Source organism: Lithobates pipiens, unplaced genomic scaffold (assembly GCF_037356315.1).
Source record: "Lithobates pipiens isolate NorthernLeopardFrog02 unplaced genomic scaffold, aLitPip1_a1.2 Scaffold_7, whole genome shotgun sequence".
NCBI classification, from domain to species: Eukaryota; Metazoa; Chordata; class Amphibia; order Anura; family Ranidae; genus Lithobates; species Lithobates pipiens.
The window spans coordinates 448,142-460,292 of record NW_027507892.1 but is presented as its reverse complement, the minus strand read 5'-3'; the positions used below and the strand labels follow the sequence as shown (position 1 = coordinate 460,292).

At 43.6% G+C, this 12,151-nt stretch overlaps 1 long non-coding RNA gene across 1 annotated transcript; it reads left to right on the top strand.

The window, feature by feature from the left end:
• Positions 1–2,850: 2,850 nt before the first annotated feature.
• LOC143959291 (uncharacterized) lies at positions 2,851–11,027 on the top strand. Its single transcript, XR_013270195.1, has 2 exons — positions 2,851–5,366; positions 10,691–11,027. It is a non-coding gene; the product is annotated as an uncharacterized LOC143959291 (long non-coding RNA).
• The last annotated feature ends 1,124 nt before the right edge of the window (positions 11,028–12,151 follow it).

Genomic DNA, 12,151 nt, shown 5'->3' with positions numbered 1-12,151 from the left:
TTCGCTAATGTGACACAACTGGGTCGGTGAGCTCCAGGTGCAGTGCTCTTCACCCCAAGCCCACCCTTTTTTTTAAGCCAAGTAAAGCCTCTAATCACGTGCTTAAAAAAAAAAGAAACATTGAAATCCATGCGTCCGGCCGCCGCTGGAATTGTGGGATGTTATGTTTAATTGTTCTTTACTGAGAAAAAACAGGAGGATTTTGTACACTGGATTTCTTAGCACAAGTGTGTTCTTTTTGTTTTGTTTTTATGAAAATTCAATAAATATATCTTTATATAAAAAAAAAGAAAAAAAAAAAGCTTATTCGATTAAAACATGCTTATTTTAACCTGCAGTCATTTTATAAGTAGCAAGTAAGCAGATTAGGAACTTCACAACTAAAGCAAATAAAGGACCAAAATAAATCGGTTAGATTAGTAACTTTTACTTTTATATTTTATTTTGGTAAAAAAATCAGCAAGAATTAACCTTTCATTAATCGTTGTTCAGGTGTGAAGGGTTTTGACCTTTAAAAAAATGAGACATTTCAGCATTTTGCAACAACTGGTTTAACAACTTTAAAGTGGAAGTAAACCCACTTTTTTAACTTTTACCTACAGGAAAGCCTATAATAAGGCTTACCTGTAGGTAAAAAAAATATCTCCTAAACCTGTACGGTTTAGGAGATATTCCCCTCGGTATGCGCCGCTGACTGCAGCGGCGCATGCGCACAAGGGGGTTCTCTCCGCGAAAATCCGGCAGCGCTCGTCCGGCCGGATTTAAATCTCCCGCGCGCATGCGCGGGAGTGACGATATCGCGGCTCCGGCCACTCACAGCGCCGGAGCCGCGATACCCGGAAGAGACGCCGAGGGAGCATGTCGGCTTCCTCGGCGTGGATCGGGCGAGATGTCGGGGCCTCGTTCTAAGGTAAGTATTTCATAATGAGCTAGTATGCGGTGCATACTAGCTCATTATGCCTTTTGCTTTGCAGGTTTAAAAAAAAAAAAAAAAAAAAATGCGGGTTTACTACCGCTTTAAAGATAAACATAAAGTGTAGCTAAAGGCAAAACTTTTTTTTTTTTTTTTTTTTTTTTTTTTTAGTTTTGGATAGAGTGTCCCTGTTATGGAGATTCACCCTCTCGGTTTGTCCTATTTACCATTATCACCGAAAGGAAATATAGATGAAAATCCCAAATTTTGGGTTGACCCCAGAACAGGAAAAGAGGGGAAATCTGGGGACACTAGTTCTGCTGACATGTATACATACTAGAACGATATATGTATGTATATGTACGTTTTTTTTATAAAGATATCTTGCAAACAATAACATACTATTTGACATATATATGTATAATTTGTTTTATTGTTTAACAAGGAGCTTATGTTTATACAGCCTTGTACATATAACCAATGTACTTTCATTTTATTGTGCAATCAATAAACCCCATTTGACAAGAAATCAACACATAAAAACAGTATCTGATACCCAATTTGTACAATTGTATGAGCTGACCGCTGTCCTGGTGTGGGACGGACTAGTGATGATCAATACAGATGTAAAGCACCTTACATGTTATGGACTAAATGTCTTTCTTCAGAGGTTACATTTGGGTCAGATGTTTACAGATTTTCTATAACAAAGAAAATATGCAAATAGTACAATATTAGTATACAGCACACAGCATGACCCCCAGATCTCATATTTAAAGAGGAAGTAAACCCTTTCAAACCACTTTGACCTACAGGTAAGCCTAGATTAAGGCTTACCTGTAGGTCCAAGCAATATCTCCTAAACCTATATGGTTTAGGAGATATTTGCCCGAAAATGGGCGCGCAGGCGCACTGAATGCGGCAAGTCCAAGAATGGATCTGCCTAATTTGTCGACTCCCGTGCGCATGCGCGGGAGTGACGTCATCGCGGCTTCGCCGAATGGCAGCGGCGGAGCTGCGAGACGCGACTCCCGTGCGCATGCGCGGGAGTGACGTCATCGCGGCTTCGCCGCTGTCATTCGTCGGAGCTGCGAGACGCCACCAGCAAGATAGATGCGGCGGACTACAGGGGACAGCGGCGACTTCGCTGGCTCCTGTGTCAGGTAAGTGACACATAATGAGCTACTATGCGATGCATAGTAGTCCATTATGCTTTACCTTTGCAGGGAAAAAAAGAGGAAGTAAACCCATCAGGGTTTACTTCCTCTTTAAGAGGTCCTGTCATGCTTTTTTTCTATTACAAGGGATGTTTACATTCCTTGTGATAGGAATAAATGTGACACAATTTTTTATTTTTTTTAAAAACAGTGTAAAAATAAAAGGTAAAATAAATAAGAAAAAAAAATAATATTATTTTAACTGCGCCCCGTCCCGCCGAACATACGTGCAGAAGCGAACGCATACGTGAGTAGCGCCCGCATATGAAAACTGTGTTCAAACCACACCTCCTCTGTAACTCAAAACACGCAACCTGTAGGATTTTTTTTTAAACGCCGCCTATTTAAGGGTAAAAGTTTGTCGCCATTCCACGAGCGGGTGCAATTTTGAAGCGTGACATGTTGGGTATCAATTTACTTGGCGTAACATTATCTTTCACAATATAAAAACAAATTGGGCTAAATTTACTGTTGTCTTGTTTTTTAATTCAAAAAAGGATATTTTCTCCAAAAAAAGTGCGCTTGTAAGACCGCTGTGCAAATTTGGTGTGACAGAAAGTATTGCAACGACCGCCATTTTATTCTCTAGGGTGTTAGAAAAAAAATTATAATTGTAATGTTTGGGGTTCTAAGTAATTTTCTAGCAAAAAAAAATGTTTTTTACTTGTAAACACCACATCTCAAAAAAGAAGCTCGGTCCTTAAGTGGTTAACCTTCAGTTCAGGTACCTATGCAGCTTGTAGTTAAGCTAACAAACACAATGTGTGCATAACTAGTATTTCATAGTTTGCAGAAACATATACACTCACTGGCCACTTTATTAGGTACACCTGTTCAATTGCTTGGGAACACAAATTGGTAATCCGCCCACCACATGGCAGCAACGCAATGCATTTAGGCTTCTAGACGTGGTGAAGAGGACTTGCTGAAGTTCAAACCGAGCATCAGAATGGGGAAGAAAGGAGATTTAAGTGACTTTGAACGTGGCATGATTGTTGGTGCCAGACGGGCTGGTCTGGTCTGGCTGGTCTGAACCCTTGTACACACGGTCGGAGAATCCGTCGGAATGTGTCCTATTGGACCGTGTTGTCGGATAATCCGACTGTGTGTGGTCTACATCGGACTGATTCCGTCGGAATATCCGTCGGACCCAATTTTCCAACTTGTTGGAAATATTTTCCGACCAACTGGTTCGATCGGACATACTCTGATCATGTGTAGAGAATTTTGATCGGACCAAGTGCCACGCATGCTCAGATCAAATTCCTACATCAAAGCTATTGGCTACTAGCCTGAACGTAGTCCCATCGTAACGAAATAACGTCATCACGTTCTGAATGATCGGATTTTTCGACAACTTAGTCCGACCGTGTGTATGCAACAGTTTCAGACAAGATCCAACGGACAAAATCCGACGCATTTGGTTGTTGAAATCTCCGATCGTGTGTACAGGGGCTGAGTATTTCAAAACCTACTGATCTACTGGGATTTTTACATGGATGTGCAGCCGACAAATCTGCAGCAACTTTGTGATGCTATCATGTCAAAATGGACCAAAATCTCTGAGAAAGGTTCCCAACACCTTGTTGACTCTATGCCACGAAGAATAAAGACAGTTCTGAAGGCAAAATGGGGTCCAACCCGGTGCTAGCAAGGTGTACCCATTTAAGTGGCCAGTGAGTGTATGTTCTGAATGGCGGTCTCCTACACATGCAGCATGTGGCATTAGTTTGAAAGATTTGTATGCCAGAATAGATCAGCAAAGGATTTTTATCAATGTGCCTGTTTTATCTACTATACCTAGGGCAGGGTTCTCCAAACGGTGGTCAGTGAGAGTAGAAAATGCCCCAGTGTCAATGGGAGTAAACAGTGGTCTCAGGCTTGATGGTCAATGGGAGAACAAATTGCATAGCGTCTGTAATCAGTAGGAGAAGTAATAGTGCCTAAGTGTTGGTATCAGTGGGAAGAATGGTGTCTCATTATTTGTGCTAGTGGCAGGAATTATGTCCCAACTTTTGTGTCAATGGGGGAAACCATGACCCCCTCATTGGTGTCAATGGAATGAATAGTGCCCCATTGTGGGTGTCAGTGGGAGGAATAGTGCCCTATCATTGGTGTCTGTGGGAGGAATAGTGCCCCATTGTTGATTTCAGTAGGAGGACTAGAGTCCTATCAATAGTCTGTAGGAGAAATGATACCCCTTTATTGGTGTAAATGATAGGAATTATGTACCATTGTAAGTGTCAATGAAAGGAATAGTGCCTCATGATTGTTGTCTGTGGGAAAATGTATATCCTCTCATTAGTATCATTGGCAGAAATGATGCCACACTGTTGGCATCAATGGGGAGAGGGAATAGTGCATCATTGGTGTCAGTGGAAGAACTAGTGCCCCAAGGGCAAAGGGTTGCATGTGACCCACAGGCCCCAGTTTGGAGGCCACTGACCTAGAGGAACACTACAGGCATAAAATGTCAGGTGATCAATCCTTTGCTTCAACTCAAAGTGTGACCAGCCGAAGCTTTGGTTTCTCAAACATCAATATCTGTCCAGCTAGGATCATTAATGATTCATAATTCTTATCATTTAATTGAGGTCATTGTTGTTAGTCAACTAATGACTTTTACTGTTTTACAATGTTGTTTCAAAACCTGTATATTCATGTGCAAATGCCAATACCTACCTACTTCTTGTTAGCGTGATAATAGAAGAATGCATTTAAGATATCTAAATATCATGACCTATTTTGCAGTTGTTCCTGAAACCTATTTTATTGTGTGACTATTTCCTCAAATTACACTGATTCCATCATAATAACCTACCCTCAAATGACTCTGGGTCCACCTTGGTAAGATTATGAACCTCCCCAGTTGAATGATACTGCTTCCATTTTGAGAATCCTTCATCAACTGGCTAGGAGAATCAAGGACGATGTCCCCACATGTAATGATGACTCCCTAGGGAGCTGCTTGTACCAATTGGTTTATCCTACCTGTCCATTGGCTACATGCCCATTTTCTGAATCCAATAGCTCACAAAAATCTGGCAATATTCAGGTTCCACTCTCTAGAATCTTTTCACAATGTTTTGCAGAACTCCAATATAGGAGAATGGCTGCCCTAGACCCTTTCTCAACTAGGGTTCCTCCAAAGGTTGCTAAGGGTTGCTTGAACTGTGGCTGATGACCTTCCATTGGATGGTGCCTGCATAGTTCCAGGACCAAAGCCACTTGACAAGGTAAGCAGCATAATACCATTATCTTTTTATCTGTCTATAAATGTGGCTTTCTGGCAACCACGGTTAGCGTTGCATTCTTCTTATTGACCAGGGGTCTCCAAACTTTCTAAACAAAAGGACAATTTATTGTGTTTCAGACTTGGGGGGGGGGGGGGGGGTGGGATCAGCCCATGGCCATTGGGAGAGGAGAAGAAAATGTCCTGGCATCAGTAGGAGTAAACAATGTCCCAACTTTGGTATTAGTGGAATTATTAGTGCCCCATCATTGGTGTCAGTGGGAGGAATAGTCGCCATCGTTCTTGTCAGTAGGAGGCAGGGCAGCTGTTAGAAATCATGGGGCCCCATACAGCCTACCTGACGGGGCCACCTTCAACAATCCCTGGCCCCGCTCCTGACCCCTGCTTGAAACAAAATGCAGGTTTGTTTCCATTTACATATGCGTGTGGAACAAATGCATGCGTTTGCAATTAATAACCATGAAGGAGCTGGAGCAGTTTAAATTTATTTTAAATTGTATTTTATTACAAATAAAAATCTTACACTGTATCTTTACATTTGATAAACAACATTGCTTGTGATAGCATGGGCCATGACAGGTCCTCTTTATGGAGAGATATGAGGTCTTTTAGACCCCCATATCTGTCCTCTGGCCTCCAAAGCTTCTGAGCAAACCAAGATCAGTTTGATTAGATGCTTGTTCAAGCCGGAGATGGCTTCTTTACATGAGGCCAAAACTGGTATTGACAAAATCCTTGTCACTTCCGGTTTGTGATGTCACACAGTGGGAAGAACAATATCCATCCCTCTGGCTGGAACCGGATGCTACTGGTCACATCTTTAAAGAAGTAACGGTGGTGATGGGACCCCCTTCCACTGCCTGTAAAGCCTTGTACACACGGTCGGAGAATCCATCGGAATGTGTCCTATCGGGCCGTGTTGTCAGATAATCCGACTGTGTGTGGTATGCATCGGACTGATTCCGTCCGAATCTCCATCGGACCCAATTTTCCAACATGTTGGAAATATTTCCCGACCAACTGGGCCGGTCGGACCTAATCCGATCATGTGTAGAGCACTTTGATCGGACCAAGTGCCACGCATGCTCAGATCAAATTCCTACATCAAAGCTATTGGCTACTAGCCTGAATGTAGTCCCATCTTAACGAAATTACGTCATCACGTTCTGAAAGATCGGATTTTTCGCCAACTTTGTCCGACCGTGTGTATGCAACAGTTTCGGACAAGATCCGACGGACAAAATCCAACGGGCAAAATCCGACGGATTTGGTTGTGGAAATCTCCGACCGTGTGTACAGGGGCTAAAAGTAATCCAGTGGCTTCTTAGCCATTAGGATTACTTTTACTTTGTGCAGAATTGCTGGGGCTAAAAATGATATCTTGATCATTGCTGTAGTGATGACCAAGATATCATCCTTCCATTCCAGCGATGTACTGGTACGTCGCTGGATGGGAAGTAATTAAAGGGAATTGGTTTGGGGAGCAGTAAAAAATGCAGCTCTGCTGCACATTTACAGCTTCCCCAAATTAAGTTTAAAGTAGCATCTTACCATTTCTTATGATCATCAGCATTATGATAACACAGGCAGCACAGTAAGCAGGTACTCCGTCATGGCTCCCTGTCACATTGCTTTTGGGTGCTGACTTTGTTAACTTATAGCTGTACTGTATGTAACAGACTGTAACAAAGCACAGCCATAATAAATTCAGCACAATGTGACAGAGAGCCATGATAGAACACCTGCTTATTGTGCTACCTGTGATAATTGTAATGCTGATAACCTGCTGTGCTGTGAGATACATGATAGGACACAGTGAGTATTCTTTCCTCTATTCCCCACTCACTGTGTCCATTGCAGCCACGCTGTCCTCCTGCTCTCCCCTGACCTCAACTTCTTCATTTCTCATGAGGACTGCAGCTGGGAGATGACCGGAGAATCACTGTATCACTCCACCAGCCAGGACTAATAGAATAGTGGGGCGGCATGATGTACATGTGCCCGAAAATAAAGAAATAGTCCCTCCGCTGCACCTGCACTCCCCTCCTGGAAAATTATATAACCCACGCTCTGTAAGCAAGTAGGAGCGGGAAAGGAGTTTAGAAAACGTTTTTTTTTTTAAATGCAGTAACGAACTTTAAGATGCCCGGGCCCCACTGTGTAGTTGATGGGGGCGGGCCCTGTACAACAGGGCTGGTTGTACTGCCCTATCAGCGGCCCTGGTAGGAGGAATAGTGCTCAGTCGGTGTCAGTGGAAGGATTAGTGCCCCAATATCGGTGTCAGTGAAAGGAATAGTTCCCGATTGTTGGTGTCAATGAGGGGGGGGGGGGATTGTGCCCCAAGGGCCGGACAAAGGCAAGCAAAGGGACAAATTTGGCCCCTGAACAACAGTTTGGAGACCACTGCTATTGATCACCAATTTAAAGGTAATTTTTGCTATTCACCCCCAATAAATCAGTTTCAGTAAGGGTTGCCCAAGACCTGAAAAGACAGAAGATAGCCAGATAAATCTGCAACCCTTGACAAATATATATTATTTCCTCACACCAAGGTCTGACTTCCTTCACTCTGTATGCAGTCAAAAACACCTGAGCCCTGGGAAAAGATTTTTCAAAGCTCCAGACAGCTTCTACCCAGCTCCTCTGTGACCCTCTTTAGTCAAGAGTATCTCTATTCAGCGCAGGTCCTTACAGACATCTGAACCAACTCTAATTTGGTTTCCAGGGCCTTCAGAACAAGGCACATGCTGAGACCTGGCTAAAACAGTAGTCTTCACATCAGTGGGAGAGAAACAGGGACAAGAGCATTCTGCTAGGGTGTTCCCAAATATTTATCATTAGAACCCTAGGGTTCCTCCAGAGTTTGCTAGGGGTTCCATGAGCAATTTGTGCCTCTCAGATAAGCCAATACTGACACTAATGATCTTCGCTATCTGTAAGCCCTTGTACACACGGTCGGAGATTCCGATCGGACCGTGTTGTCGGATAATCCGACTGTGTGTGGTCTTCATCGGACTGTTTTTGTCGGAGTATCCGACGGACCAAGTTTTCAACTTGTCTGTAAAATTTTCCGACAACATGATCCGATCGGACCTTGTCCGATCATGTGTAGAGAATTCCGATCGGACAAAGTGCCACGCATGCTCAGATCAAATTCCTACACCAAAGCTATTGGCTACTAGCCTGAACGTAGTCCCATCGTAACAAAATAACGTCATCACGTTCTGAACGATCGGACATTCCGACAACTTTGTCCGACCGTGTGTGTGCAACAGTTTCGGACAAAATCCAACGGACAAAATCCGACGGATTCGGTTGTCGGAATGTCTGACCGTGTGTACAAGGGCTAAGGGGGAGATTCTTCCCATGAACCTGAACCCTCATGCCGATTATCAGTAAGCTGTAGATAAGGTAATTATTACTTCCAGGGGTTCCTTGAGACCAGAAAGGTATTTTAAGGGTTATTACAAGGTTCCTCAGGTTCCTCAGTGTTTAAAAGGTTGAGAAAGGCTGACCTGGATCATACCTCTCAATGCAGCAGCTCAGGGATTGGCTGGATAAGATAAAAAATAAATGACCTAGGAATTGTCCTTCCCGCAATGATCACTGTAATCTCCTTCCAACAACAGGGTGAAGCAATCAGCCAACCAGGCTTAAGGAAAATGTAAAAAAACCTGAAAAAGTAAATATCAACTCAGGCTGGTTACAGCCCAGCCACAACACAACTTGATTGGAGACATAAATGCATAGGGCAGGGTTGCTACACTTATATGAATAGAGCCTCAGAAAAAAGCCACAAGGCTATGTGGAGAGGCGACCCCCGGGTCACGGTGTATATTAGCGCCTTCAGCCTGGTTTTTGCAAAGACAGGCATGATTATTGCACACCTGTGGGTTGGGTTTATATTCCCCTCAGGAAGAGAGCTCAGGGCTCACACTTGGGAACAGCTCCACCCTACAGGCAGGTGGCCTGGTGTAGGAGTCAGAAGGGCTCCACGAAAGAGAGACAGGCGGGCTCTAGGAGTCTGAGTGTGTATGTCTGCAGGAGGCAGATGTGGCCCGTGACTAAGCAGCACACAGCTGAGCAAGTAAGCGTCAGGAAAGAGTTTGACCAACTAAGGCCGCGTACACACGAGAGGATTGTCCGTCCAACTTAGTCCGCTGAAACGTGTTTCAGCGGACAGTCCGCTCGTGTGTGGGCTTCAGCTGACTTTTTCAGCGGACAGTCTGGCGGACTAAGTCTTTCGGAATTTCCGTAATATTGTCCGTCCAACTTTGGTTTCAGCGGACAGTCCGCTCGTGAGTAGGCAAGTTGGACGGACTAAGTATGGCGCATGCTCAGATAGGATTTACACGGCCGAAGGTTGCATTGCAGTGTATTGGACGTCGTATTTCTAGTCCCGTCGTACGTGCTGTACACGTCATCGCGCAAGCTTTCAGCGGACTGTCTGTTCATCGTGTGTGGTCAAGTCCATTCATTCAAAAGTAGGACGGACTGTCTGTCGGATTGTCTGACGGACTTAGTTGGCCAGACAATCCTCTCGTGTGTACGCGGCCTAAGAGTGAGTAATCCAGGAGGCTGAAGTTTTCTGTTATACAATGATGGTGGAACCCCCTGTGAGGGAAGACTTTCTGTGAAGTTTGTTTTGTTGAAATAAAATCAGGCTGCTACGCCCTTAAAAATACAGTCTGGACTGATCGGTGTTCCTGAAAACGCATACACCACTTGAACATTATCACCCCAGATCATTACAGCTATAAGGACCCACATGGTGCCAGATAATACATTTACGTAACCTGCCTTCCACTTCAGAATGCTGCTTTCTGCAAGTTTTTATTTGCGTGGACTTTGGTGCCTTCCCATGTGCCGGGGCTTTGGCTTGGTGACAGGTTGTTCAGGCACTGCCGTCATTGGGTAGTGGGGTGTAGGTTTCTGCCCCATCTGGAAGATTAGTTTTTTTCTGAACAGGGGCCAATGCTGTTTAATTTGTTTATTAATGATACAGAGGTTGGAATGAAGAGCTCAGTACCAAAATTTCATGGGAAATAACTTTAGCACAAGATATAGAATCATTAGAGGCAGACACTGATAAAATAGAGGCTTGGCAAACCCCCTATGGGGGCTTGGCTCTGTAAAATTAGTGTCATTTGTAGAGTGGAAGAGACTTTGGTGTCTTCCAAACACAGAGAAGACCAATTTCACAAAACCTGGTTCTATTATACTATTGTCAGGGCTGGCTTAGCCCGTCCTCCTCTGGGCTGGCTGCTCAGCTGTCGGCTAATTTCCAGCTCTCATCTCTCTCCACAGTTACCAGCTGTTCCTGATCCTGCTCCTCTGACCTGCCTACTTAAAGCTGTCCAGCTCACTTCATCTCTGCCTTTGACTTGGTCACATCACAAGAAACCATCTCCAGCGGTTCTGTTTAAAGACTGGTTTTCTGACATCCCTTCTGGCTCCTTATCCTGCTTGCTGTCGCTCCACTTGGATCCCTGACTTCTGGCCTGGCTAATTACCCTGAGCTGGTTATTGAACTCTGGACTGGCTGACTACTCGATCCGGTTACTGGACTCTGGCTATGCTTAGACTACACTTACTCTATTTACCTTTTTATTTTTTATTAATAAACAAGTGTGAATTAATTGTACTTCTGTCTCGGTCTGGTTCATGGTTTCTGACCACTATACTGTATTGCTCTGGCCCAGGGGAGAAGGAAGGCGACTTGTGGCTTTTGTTTCCCATATAATTAGGACACCAGAAATCTTTCCCGTGGTCCACCACACCACGAGCCTTGACCCTTAACAATGCTCCCCCCACTTTTTTTCTTTTTTTTGCTCTAGAATGGACCAACTCCAGCGTTCTATGGCAGTGATGGCCAGCTCCGCTCTCCTTTGCGTATCTTACATCATATCACCCCTGATATTTTCAGCCTATGACTGAAAGGTTTAGCATTGGGAAACACTTTTTGAAAGAAAAAAAGTGCATTTTACATAACACTAGATAGATCAGACCAAAATGAGGGGCAAATGAGGAGAAAAGAGGGACAAAGGGACTTTGTTCCAAATCAGAGGCAGTCCCTCGAAGTCAGGGACACTTGGTAGCTTGTTGCATAGTTGCAACGGAGGGTAGTATACCTAATAATCTCATCCAACTTTTTATGGTGCCTAGTTTGCAGTTAGAAATAAATTAATAGGCCTTCCTCTTTAACCGGTTCCCAAACCGGCTCACGTACATTTATAGCAGCACAATGGCACCGCTGAGCAAAACCCCGCGCCACAAATCCATGTGCTGTCAGAGGAGACATGTTGTTTGTTACTAGTAAGTAGGAACAGCGAAATGTCTCCTCTCCTACTCAGTCCTATCTCCATACAGTGAGGGAACACACATTTAACCCCTTGATTGCCCCCTAGTGTTAACCCCTTCCCTACCAGTGTCATTTACACAATAATCAGTGCATTTTTATAGCACTGATCGCTGTATAAATGTCAACGGTCCCAAAGATTTGTCAAGTGTCCAATCTGTCCACCGCAATGTCACAATACCGCTAAAAATCGCTAATCACCACCACTACTAGTAAAAAAAAAAAAAAAAATTGCAATAAAAATGCCATCAATCGTTCCCATAGTTTGTAGAAGCTATAACTTTTGTACAAACCAATCAATATACGCTTATTGCAATTTATTTTTATTTTTTTAAACAAAAATATATAGAAGAATATATATTGGCCTAAAATGAAGAAGAAATTTGTTTTTTAAAAACATTTTTGGGGAT